A 12,960-nucleotide genomic window follows, 5' to 3' on the forward strand; every position below is an offset into this window, starting at 1 on the left:
GATCTATTCACACATTTGTGAAAATCATGGATCCAAGAATGAGATCTGCGAGACTCAGAGCTTGTCCTTTTATGATCCGATTTTGATGATCACAATAGGACATACTCAATGCTTCTGTGCTGTCCGAGAAAAAAAATCAAGCAACGCACCGACACTTCACAGGGATACAGGAATGTAGCCTTCATATGTATAGCACAGTCCCTTAGTACACTGGGGAAAATAAGTATTTGATACACTGACCATTTTGCAAGTTTTCCCACCTACAAAGAATGGAGAGGTCTGTAAATTTTATTGTAGGTACACTTCAACTGTGATAGACAAAATCTAAAAAAATCCAAAAAAATCACATTGTATGATTTTTACATAATTTGCATGTTATTGCATGAAATAAGTATTTGATACAATAGAAAAGCAGAACTTAATATTTGGTATAGAAACCTTTGTTTGCAATGACAGAGGTCAGTCGTTTTCTGTAGTTCTTGACCAAGTTTGAACACAATGCAGCAACGATTTTGGCCCACTCCTCCATACAGAGCTTCACCAGAGCTTTCATATTTCGCTGGGCAACTGTCACAGGTTTACTGCGACAAAGGAGTTAGAAGAAAGCAGTGTCTGAGTTCATGTACTCCTACACTCTGTATATACACTTTCCCCTCTTAATGAATGGTGCTAGTTTCTTTCAACAGTGCAGGAGTTAATCTGCTCAGCTTTGAGTCACTGTAGCTTCCTTCTGCAAGTTCTCAGCTGAGTAGTATCAGCCACTCCCCTCTCCTATATAGTATCTGTTTTGGTAATCTGGGATTGTCAGTGTTAAATCTTGTACTGCCTGGTGAGTAGTGGAGTGGAGGTGGAGGTGTCGGTGTTCGGTAGAGGCATTTAAGGAGAGTTTTTCTGTGACTGTTGCTTGGAGTTTTGGTTGTGTGCAAAGTCCCATCCTCTTCTAATTTTCAGCAAAGTCCATAAGGATCACAAGCTCTCCAGGTCTCAGATTTTCCTTCAACGATTTCAAATAGCTACTTTGATGCTTGGCGATGTAGTGATGGCTACAAAGTTTAGAAATTTTCAAAACCAATTCTTCAATGAAATCTTCTATAGTCAGTTGTTTGGTATCAAGCGTGTCTCGATCAGTGTGAATCCATTGTTTGAACTCAATAATATCTTCAGGGTCACTGTTGACAAACACATTGACTAGAAATTATTTTAAAACTTCAGGACCCGGGCATTTATCACAACGGCCAAGCATACAGTCCTTGGATTCAATTCCACAGACCATTTTGCATATGAGCTCTTTGTAGTCATCATTGATTGGGCATGCTGCAAGCATTAGTTTGACATTTTGGTGAATGGTACACACACAAACGGAATGTGTTCCAGCAGATCCAATGGTTACGCACCACTTTGGCCGAAGCTCACAAAACTTGGAAAATCCAATTTCAGGGCCATTCTGATCCCGATAGGCAACAAACATTTCCCTCATATTGCTCAGTAATAGTCGCTTTTGCATCGGCTTTTTTTCTCCTGCTATTCGCACTGATACATAGTCTTTTTTACCAGGGCACATTCGACTGAATTAATCATCCTCAAAAACTGCCTGCACCTTTTTCTTCACTTCCTCAGAAACTTTCTTGCCACACTTGATTCTAGGTAAGAAGATCCCATGTTCACATTTAAGCTTTCGAGCTTGTTTGACCATTCGTTCAGAGACACCGAATTCGTCTGATATAGCCATAATGGACCAACTTTTAGGTGCCAATGTCAAGATTTGGACCTTTTCTGCCCGACTGGATACCTGCAGCTTTTGCTTCAAATCTGCCAAAAGGTGATTGTAATCCAGACACATTTTGCACTGTGCTGTTTTTGTTTGCTCAATGTCTTTCGGCTAAAGCCCTCCAATTGAAGCAATCTTGCTAGAAAATGCATTTTGTACCTGGCTTATCTTTCTCCTTGCATATCCAAGTGAATCCCGCTGGCTTACCCGTGGATATTTCAGAGGAGAGATGCCAATGGATGCTAAGCTTGAATTTAGACTTTCAGGAGAACATTCCATTCCATCTGGATCTGATTCAGAGGAAACTGGATCAGCTGATTTTTTCCTGTTAGCAAATTCTTTTCGACATGATGCACACATCTTCTGGCCAGACTTCACATCATTCTTTGTAAATTCGTTCAACTGGTCAGCTGCTAACAAATTGATAGCTCGCAAATTCTTTTTGGTGTTATGACCTTTCTTCCCAAAAGGATTGCAACACGATTTTTGCAAATGCTCATATTTGGTCAAGAATGAAGCTTCATGGTGTAAACAGATTTGTGAATGTTCGTCAAAATTTAGTCCCACTCGTCGACGCAGCAATTTCTGTTCATCCAATCCAAAGCTTGTAAACAATTTCAACTCATCCTTGCTATGAGTGAATGTCTTAAGGTGGCACTTCGAATTGTTCGCAAGGCCGATAGAGCACTGGGCCGATTCTTTATCAATTTCATTCTCCATCGCTAAAAAATAAATTATATATGCATTAAAATGTAACAATAGTCAATAACTTTTCATAAACAAAAAGGTTTATAGCTTTTTGATTATAATAGACATTGCTAGCAACAATACAACTCTGTAACATGTGATAAGAATCTGAAAATCAAACACAAAATCAATGCATTACGCGCATAAATAACACCATGTTCAGTGGCATTTTTCTTTTCTTAAACTGAGAGACTCCAAAAAAAAACAATGATCATTGTAGAGAAAAATGTGCTCTTTCTAATGATATCAGAATTAATATATTTTAGGGGTACCCTTTTTGAGAAGTTTGACCTAAAAATAGGTAAAATTCATTTTTTTTTAAGTTTTTCATCATATGTGGGTGTGAATATTTCCACAAATACATATGGTTTGACCGTGATATTGCAGCAATGCAAAGTCATGTAGATGTTTGGTGTACAGGGCAAAGCACCAGTTACTATTGGTTTTTGGTCTTGAGTTATATATGGGCAAAGTTTGGCATAAATTTTATGCAACGCGTTTTACAAGCTACTTTGACACAAAATTGCGGCCGAAATATTGTTTTGTCATAGCCGGTAATAATTTTATCGTGTTTAGCAGCAAAAGCTGAGCTAGTATGCCAAATTTCAGCATCATAGCCAGTATAGAACTCTAATGGCTATGTGCCAAAGTTTGCAAAATCCTCTTAGCTGAAGCCGCAGGCTTGGTGGAACCTCCAGTGAAAGGTCAACAGTGCCCAATGTATTTGAGATCTGGCCCTAAAAATTTACAGAACCTCTTTTCAAACATACATTTACATCCTTACAAATTTTCAACAAAATCAGAGAAGGTCGAGTGGGGACGATTTTTAAAACTGGTCTACTTGATGTGGAATGACCCCTTGACTAATTCCTTTGATGCTTCCCGCTGTTGTCTGTGAGTGCATATTTTGTGTGTTTGGCATTTTATTTATCCCTGTACGTCCCCCCTTGTTTGTCTTGTTTGTGTATTTACATGTACTATTCATCCCCACTTACCTAAGTGGGGGAGGGGACAGATAAGGGCTGATTCAGGAGAACTGCAAGGTACTTGGCCCCAGCATCTTCGCCATCTGAAGTAACCAGGGGAACAGGGATAGATAGGGCACCCCTAGTGTTAGGGACAGGGTAGGAGCCCCTGGTCCAGGGTTGTCAGACAACAGCATCGTGACAGCAACATTGAGTTTCAGCTCTCTCCAAAGATTTTCTATTAGGTTCAGGTCTGGAGACTCGCAAGGCCCCTCCAGGACCTTGAAATGCTTCTTTCAGAGCCACTCCTTAGTTGCCCTGGCTGTGTGTTTCGGGTCATTGTCATGCTGGAAAACCCAGCCACGACCCATCTTCAATGCTCTTACTGAAAGAAGGAGACTGTTGACCATAAACTCAAGATACATAGGGCAACACGATGGCTCAGTGGTTAGCACTGCAGCCTTGCAGTGCTAAGGTAGTTGGTTCAAATTCAACCAAGGACAACATGTGTGTTTGTATGTTCTCCCCGTGTTTGCTTCGGTTTCCTCTGGGCACTCCGGTTTCCTCCCACACTCTGGAAAGCCATACTGATAAGGAATTTAGATTGGGGACAGTGCCGATAATGTCTGTAAAGAGCTGTGGATTTAATGGCACTATATAAGTGAGTAAAATAAATAAATACATGGCCCCATCCATCAGTTGGGAGAATCCACGGTTCGGTCGTTCTGTCCTCTTTGCAGAAAAGCACCCCCACAATATGATGTTTCCCCACCATGCTTCACAGTTGAAACTATGCTCTTGGGGTTGTACTCATCCTTCTTCCTTTAAACATAGCGAGAGGAGTTGATACCAAAAAGTTATATTTTGGTCTCATCTGACCATATGACCTTCTCCCATATATATGGCAGCGGCTTTCGTGTTCATGCGGTAATGAGGCAGTGACACAAGAAAGTTCAACTTAAACGTCTTTATTTTCAAACTCACAAAATAAATGTAGAACTTTATCCTCCAGATCGCAGCTGGAACTTCCATATCCGCCCATTACCAAGGGTGACTGCACCACTGTAACACTCGCGGGTGCGTCAATGGCTTTGCTTCCTCTGGCCTGTGTTCAGCCTCACACAGACCAGAATTGCACACAGTCTCCTGCTCTGCTGCTTGCAAACCAAACACTGACGCAACCAAAGCACAACTGAAAGTTTAAATGGGTTTTGTGGATGTGTGCCACTCCCAAACCCAGAGTGGAGGGAGAGGTCCATCCCACTACCAATCCTCTAGTCCTCTCCAAAAATGAAAGCCCATATCAGGTTTTCCTAAATCTGACTTGGTCAAATAGCTTGACCAAGTCCACACTTACTTTTATTTTGCACTGCAACCACAGCTGTGGCTGTGATTACAATGGACACCAGTGGGTTCAATATCCTGGGGGATGCATACCGGCCCTCGCATATGATTCCCTATACTGTCTCACATATCCCCTTTCTGTGTTCAAAGTTGTGAGGTTGAACACCTATCACCATACAGGGTGCCCGTGACAGGGGATCCGCATTCCCTTGCAACTTCCCAACTCTATGTTCCACCAAGAAGATAAAATTTTGCAATGATAGAAACCATCTGGTGACTCGAGCATTCCTCTCCTTGGCATTTCTCATCCAGACCAGGGGTGAATGGTCCATTACCAAACGAAACTGTCGCCCAAGCAATCCAGTGACTTACCGCTAATGTTTCGTTTGATTAGAGATGCTTTTTGCTGTTTCTTCTCCATTTGGTCAGACCTTCATGCTGACATCTTTCAGCTATGACTCGTCTTCCTATACTGATCACAGCAGCCCTGAAAATAACAAGATGACATATAACAGTCATAGGCCAGTGAGTGTTCATGGCAATGCTATGTCTTCTCACTAGTGTACAATAGTATCACCAGCTGCAATTGGGCGAGGAACCAATTGTTCTTGTATCATTGGAGTGGACTGGACGCAAGGGGGCGCTATATAAGCATTTTTAAATTATTTCAATTTAAAAATTGTTGTTTAGTGTGATCTAACAAAATAATATCATTAATTATGGGACAACTCTCCAAAAAGGGGTGGTCCCATAAACATTTATTATAAATGCAGAAGATAAACCCCAGTTTCCTACTCAAGTAGGTGACCAGATGTTCTTCTCCATTCACCTCCTGTGACAGAACCGCTACTAGACCTACCTCAGAAGCATCCGTTTGCATGTTGAAGCCTTTCTTGAAGTTGGGGCTGTTACGCTCGCGCCCGGACTGACTGGCGTGAGCGTGATTAGTGATCCCACTGTACCATGAACCGAGGAGTGCCTGGAGGGGCGTAACTAAGTATCAACCCGGTCCGACCAAGGTCGCATGGCGGCTCAGTCGACTCCGTGAACCAGGGAGGAACCGAGCAGAGGCAGAGGAACCAGGTGCTACTCCAGGTCAGACCCCGGTCACAGCTGTTGACCCACACCAGGGAATGCAGGAACAGGTAGGTTAGCTGGTATGCAGACAGGTGGGTACTTAGCAGGCACGGCTGGTATGATGGCAGGTGGGTACTTAGCAGGCAGGGCTGGTATGTAGGCAGGTGGGTACTTAGCAGGCACGGCTGGTATGTAGGCAGGTGAGTACTGGCAGGCGCGGCTGGTATGCAGACAGGCGGGTGCTGACAGGCACGGCTGGAATGCAGACAGGCAGATACTGGCAGGTATGGACGCAGGCTGGATAGGGACCAGTACAGACTGGGATACAGGAACAGAGCCGCAGGTGCGGTGGACTAGCGGAGCAAAACCGCAGGAGCGGTGAACAAGCAGAGCGGAGCAAAACCGCAGGTGCGGTAAACAAGCAGAGCGGAGCAAAACCGCAGGTGCGGTAAACAAGCAGAGCGGAGCAAAACTGCAGGTGCGGTGAGCAAGCAGAGCGGAGCAAAACCGCAGGTGCGGAGAACAAGCAGAGCGGAGCAGAACCGCAGGTGCGGTAAACAAGCAGAGCAGAGCAAAACCGCAGGTGAGGAGAACAAGCAGAGTGGAGCAGAACCGCAGGTTCGGTAAACAAGCAAAGCAGAGCGGAACCGCCGGAGCGGTGAACAAGCAGAGCAGAACAGAACCGCAGGTGCGGTAAACTAGCGGAGCAGAGCAGAACCGCTGGAGCGGTGAACAAGCAGAGCAGAAGGTGAAGGCAGACAGGACAGAGCTCTGTTCACATGGAACAGACTGGAAAATACAGGAAGATGGTTAGAACACAGGAGGAAGATACGGAGGCAGGGAAAGGGGACAAGCAGAACCAGATACACACAAAGTACTTACAATGAAGTAGCGAGTGGACGCAAAACTCACAAACAGAAGTACAGAGACAACGAGTTGGAGTTAGGTGCAGGTTCAGACACTGCAGGCAAAGGGAAGGTACGGACATAGAGAGAAACAAGTAATGGGCTAGGACACTGTTCAGACTGGAACTGAACCGGGAATAAGATACAGGAACGAGCCTGGGAACTCAGCCCCAGGGTGGCGGAAACACACTAGAAGTCACAGGTACAGGAAAAGGCCCTGGGTACTCAGCCCCCAGGGTGGCGGACAGACTAGAGTCAGGACAGGACCTGGCACCCCAGTTGCAAAAGACAAACTGAGTGAAAGTGTTGCTCAGGCACCTCCTACTGGGTGGAGGGGGTTTAAGTATCCAGTGACTCACAGCAATAGGCTGGGGATGCATTAGGACTGTGCACACAGTAGCTACAAGAAACAAGCAGAAAGCCGCGCCGACGCCCTAAGCAATCAGACAAGGGACATGGACACAGCAGGTACTGGAGCAAAGAGTGCAGCATAGACTGACAGGTAAGACTGCGGTCTTGCATGGTGGGAGGTGGTGCACCATGCAAGCACGCCGCCAGGGATTTTACAGGGGCTGGTGAGGACAGGCTGTCTGCACAATGCCAACTTTATGGATTGGAATGCACCGCACCATGATCGATTACTTTCCCTTTAAGAGATCGGTCAGGGGTGCTGATCTCCTGGCAAAATTAGGTATAAACCGTCAGTAATACCCAATAATGCCAAGGAACGCTCTTACCTGTTTTGTAGTAAGACGCCGGGGGCAGTTTTGAATGGCCTCGATCTTGTTTATTCGGTGTTTGATAACCCCAGGGCCAACCACGTACCCCAAGTACTGGCCTTCCTTGAGACCTATCGCACATTTTTTTGGGTTTGCGGTCAAGTCTGTGGCTCTGAGCGAATCCACGACCGCTTGTACCTGGAACAAGTGGGTATGCCAATTGGTACTAAAGATGATAATATCATCTAAATACGCTGATGCATACTTCTGATGGGGCTCTAAAACTATGTAACCCAAAAGACAAGGCGACATAGTGATAGAGACCCTCCGGCGTTACGAAGTCGGTCTTTTCTTTGCCGATTTTGTCAGAGACCTGCCAGTAACCCTTGGTCAGATCAGCTCATCCACCTGGGTGTTTGGATAAAGGTTAAATTTTGATACTTCATTTAATTTGCAGAAATCGTTACAAAATCGCAACGTACCATCCGGCTTCAGAATCCGTACAATGTGGCTAGCTCACTCACTCTTGGACTCATCAATAACTCTTAGCTGGAGCATTTGTTTTACCTCAGCCGCGATGGCTTGCCTATGGGCCTCCGACACACTGTATGGTTTCATTCACATCCTTACCTGAGGCTCGTTGACCATGTCATGTTGGATTACCGATGTTCAGCCTGGCAGTTCCGAGAATATGTTTGTATTCTGCTGCACCAGCTTCAGAGCCTTCAGTCGTTGCTGTTTAGAGAGGGGGTCTCTTATCTTAACCTTTCTCCCGACCTTCTCTCGGGCCAGTGCCGGAGGGTTCACAGACAACACGACCCAAGTCACATTTTCCATGCTTTTAGCAGATTTACCTGATATAGTTGTCTTTACCTGGGCTGGTATACTCTGTAATTCACCTCCCCAACCTTTTTCTGGACTTCATATGGCCCTTGCCACTTGGTCATGAGCTTATGTTCTGCTATGGGTACTAAGACTAATACCCAATCCCCCTTTTTAAAGGACCTGACCGTGGCCTTTCTAGTATACGCTTGGATCTGCGCTGCCTGGGCATCCAGCAGGTATTCCTTTACTATAGGCATCACCGCCGCGATCCAGTCCTGCATACTCACCACGTGTTCAATTACAGTTTTATGGGGGAGTAGGCTCCTGTTCTGACATCTCTTTGGCTACATCCAGCAGGACGCGGGGATGTCTACCGTACAAAAGCTCGAAGGGAGAGAATCCCATTGAAGACTGCGGTACCTCTTGGATGGCAAACATTATATAGAGAAGTAGCCAATCCCCCCCATCCTTGGAGACCACTTTTTTTTAGCATAGATTTAAGGGTTTTGTTAAATCTTTCAACGAATCCATCGGTCTGTGGATTGTACACTGACGTGCACAGTTGTTCGATCTGGAGCACCTTACACAGTTCCTTTGTCACCTTGGACGTAAAAGGAGTCCCCTGATCTGTAAGGATCTCCTTAGGTAGGCCAAGTCAGCAGAACATGGCAAATAAGCTTAGCGGAGGTGTGACGAAGCAGGATTGCCTCTGGGTAACGAGTATCACAGTCTACTACCACTAATATGTGCTAGTGGCAACAGGTTAACTTTACTATGGGCCCTATTAGATCCATAGCAATCCGCTCAAAAGGTACCTGTATAATAGGCAGGGGAACCAGTGGACTACGGAAATTTGCTGTGGGTGCGGTCAGCTGACATTCTGGACATGACTCATGAAACCTTTGAACCTCGGCATAAACCCCAGGCCAAAAGAACTGCTGCAGAATACGCTCTTTTTTTTTTTTAGCTCCCAGATTACCTCCCAGTATGTGTTTGTGGGCCATCTCAAGCACCTCCCGGCGATATGATTGGGGCACTAACAACTGCTTTATTATTTCATTGTCAACCCAGTATAACAACTCCTGGTTGACCACTGTGGTAGACTGACTCACTCAGCCGCTTCCAGAGGTAGACACAGGAACGTTTTCGTCTACAGGTTTATTTAATATGGCATAAAGCACTGCATGTTCAACAACATAAACACAGCCTTGCTGGCATAATGATAAAAGTAAAGATTAAGTATTGCACAGTCCTTATGCATGCAGGATTCGCCCACTCAGGTTATCACAAACTTCAGCTCTCCCTGAAGTTCCACACAGGAGATTTGCTGGTCTCCAGAAAACAGAACAAAATCTCAGTAGCTAGAGATTTAGCTCCTCCAGCCACACCCTTGAGGTAGAGATATGGTGTGCAGGCGTCCCGCCCATCTCACACCTACTCATAAAAAAACCCAACCCAAAATGTCTGATTAACCTCTTCAGCATCTAGCATGCTGGAGAAAAGCTTCTGGATTTCACATCACGGAAGATAGCAACCTCCGTGACACACATCTCCCCTCACATACATCGCCAGTGACCCTGTCACACCACCATACGAGGAAAAACCGCCTTTGCGCCAGGTTGCTGTGCCACACTATTTATCATTATCACCCATTCCTGTGCCCAGGCTAGAGTGGGATTTTTGAGCTGAGCTGTCCTAAAAGTTTCCTGGGACACTTCCAGCTCCGAAACTAAAGTGGTCTCCTCGACCTCCCCTGCCAAGACCTCTAGGGAAAACCTATCGGGATTACACTCTTCCCTATGATGGTGACTCCTACTGCAGGTATTCCTGGCTCGGGCTCCTGGCTTTGGGTTCAGCACCCGGATAGACATTTACCATGGGAGGGTTACATTTACTCTCCCACAGGGACCAGAACAGGGTCAAGTCTCTTCCCAAAACAATCCTGTAAGGAAAGGTCTTCACCACTCCCACCACATGATTAATCTCCCCACACGGGGTGGAAAAGGTATCCTCCGCTGTTGGATACTCTCGGAGGTCCCCATGTATACAAACAACCCCGATTTTCTGACCATTGTGGTTGTCCCCGGCAACCAATGACCCATGGACAAGTCTCACTATGCTCCCTAAGTCCAAGAGAGCCTCCAAAACCAGGAGTGGGTGATAAATACAGACGTGGTGACGTGTTTCTATTTATAGTTTTCCTCTGATTGTTCCTCACCTGGTTTTGGCTTACATATACTATTGTAAAATAATGACCAAATATTGACCGTGTGAACGTAGCCAGAGTCATACAGTATAAAGAATAAATACTTACATCCAGTGACCGCTGACGTCTTGTCTGATGAGAGTCGTTTTCTTTTTCTGTTTCTTATCCATCTGGTAAGACCTTCATATCGAAATCTCCCAGCCACAACTCGTCTTGTCATGATGATCAACACTAAAAATAACAAGGTCACATATATTGTATAAATACATTTGTTTCTCAAATAAAAAATCCTCGGTCACTGCGCCTCTGAATACAAAAATGTACCCCAGCAATAATATACTATTAGTTACACACCATTCAAAATATAAACTGATAGGCCGGCACTATGCCCTCCATTAACTATAATTTCCACATCCAATAAATACAAATTAATCAGTCTCCCCTTCCCCCTCCCTTTCTTTTCTCCTGTGTACACATAGGGTTAATTATTAAGCACATCTGTGACTTGTCTATTCCATATCTATTTTCTATGCTATATATTTCCATAGCTCCTGCATGTTAGTTGTCATGATTAAGAGCTAGTGTAGCTTGAAACGCGTCGACCGTTGTACTACCGTGTTTTTTAAACTTTTCTTTTTCATGTTTTAATCTACAAATGTGATGTTTTAATGATTTTTGTTTTTGCTGAAGTTTCCACTTTTTTTCTAAGCTCCTTCTTAGTATAATGTCCCCTATCCTGGTTCCCTTTGTTATGATCTGCTACAAGCACTAAGGAAAGAATGGAGATCTGTCCCTACAATAGAACTAAGCTAGATCCCTACGATGTAACGGGGAACCTGATCCTGCGATCAGACCCGCTAAAGTCCTCGGCTAGTCTGTACGAAGACCTATAGATGCAAGGAAGGGATCCCTACAAGAACTAGGGACTGGGATAAAGTTGGACACCTCCTAGCAGAAATTGTAGCAGTAAAAGACAAACACACAACATAGAACATAAAGGTCCGAAGACCTAGCTAAACTGACTGAGAAAGGTAACTAAGCACCAGGCTAACTTAAGAGTAGAAATTACAATGAAGTCCAGCAAGGCCAGGAGGGCGGAGCAGGATTAAATAGGCAAAAAAGGTCATGTGACCAGCAAGATCGAAAAAACCTAACAGGAGAGTTCTAACACCCTTCTTGAGATAATGTGCCCCATCCTAGTGCCAGTTTTGTGATGTAAATTATGATGGCTGAGACGTGTCCATACAGGAAAATTTGAATTCTATCAAAACTGAACAATCAGAGCTATGTGTAGTTTCTTTATATTACGAAGAGAGATAATAAAAAAACTAACTTTATTAATTTAAAAACCAATGCACAAAGTGGCCGAGCTTTCTCCCTCTCGCCCTTCATTAAAGGGATATATCCGGGACTTTATGAAAAACCAAAAATATGCTTGAGCACTAACAAACAGGTAATTGCTACATACCTGCCTGTTGTTCACTGCGCTGTTGTTCCCTGGGCCAGAGCGGTCACAGACCGCTCCTGCTGGGGATTCAGCTGCCTCTGCTAACGTCATGTCGACAGAGTAGAGGCTTTTTTTGTTGCATGTTGGTGGGCTTGCACAGGGAAGGGGAGAATGTACAGAGGCTTGCACAGGGAAATGGCCACTGCTATTTGTATGGGGCTGCGTATTGGGATGGCTTTCACAGTAAAAGGGTTTGTTACTTGACTGCGGTGATGATGAGGGGCTGTGCAAAAAATGGGGGATGATGATGAGGGGCTGTGCGGAGAAGGGGGGACGATGACTATGAGGAGGGCTGTGTGGAGAAGGGAGGACGATGATGATGAGAAGGAGCTGTGTGGAGAAGGGGGGACGATGATGATGAGGAGGGGCTGTGTGGAGAAGGGGGGACGATGATGATGAGGAGGGACTGTGTGGAGAAGGGAGGACGATGATGATGAGGAGGGGCTGTGTGGAGAAGAGAGGACGATGATGATGAGGGGAGTGCAGAGAAGAGGGGATGATGATGATGATGATGAGGGGCTGTGCGGAGAAGGGGATGATGCACAGGGAAGGGGGGCATGTTGGAGGGCTGTGCGGAGAAGGGAGGACGATGATGATGAGGAGGGGCTGTGCGGAGAAGGGGGTTGATAATGAGGGGCTGTGCGGAGAGGGGGGATGATGAGGAGGGGCTGTGCGGAAAAGGGAGGACGATGATGATGAGGAGGGACTGTGCGGAGAAGGGGGGGCGATGATTATGATGAGGCGCTGTGCGGAGAAGGGGGGATTATGAGGAGGGATTGTGTGGAGAAGAGGGGGATGATGTGGAGCTGTGCAGGGAAGGGGATCATGAGGAGGGGCTGTGCCGGGAAGGGGTGATGTAACTTGCTTGTGACTGTTGGGAAGTGTGTAATGTCACTC

At 45.4% G+C, this 12,960-nt stretch overlaps 1 long non-coding RNA gene across 1 annotated transcript in view; it reads right to left on the reverse strand.

Moving 5' to 3' along the window:
* Positions 1-272: 272 nt before the first annotated feature.
* The window catches only part of LOC141258398 (uncharacterized), a 16,782-nt gene continuing 4,094 nt past the window's right edge, over positions 273-12,960 (reverse strand). The window contains exons 2-4 of the long non-coding RNA XR_012318322.1: positions 10,665-10,787; positions 5,197-5,311; positions 273-2,490 (exon numbers count right to left, since the gene is read on the reverse strand). This is a non-coding gene — a long non-coding RNA (uncharacterized lncRNA). The remainder of the gene's footprint in view (positions 2,491-5,196; positions 5,312-10,664; positions 10,788-12,960) is intronic.

The sequence above is a fragment of the Phyllobates terribilis genome, unplaced genomic scaffold (assembly GCF_046119375.1).
Source record: "Phyllobates terribilis strain yellow unplaced genomic scaffold, ASM4611937v1 Scaffold_3__8_contigs__length_932513732, whole genome shotgun sequence".
NCBI lineage: Eukaryota > Metazoa > Chordata > Amphibia > Anura > Dendrobatidae > Phyllobates > Phyllobates terribilis.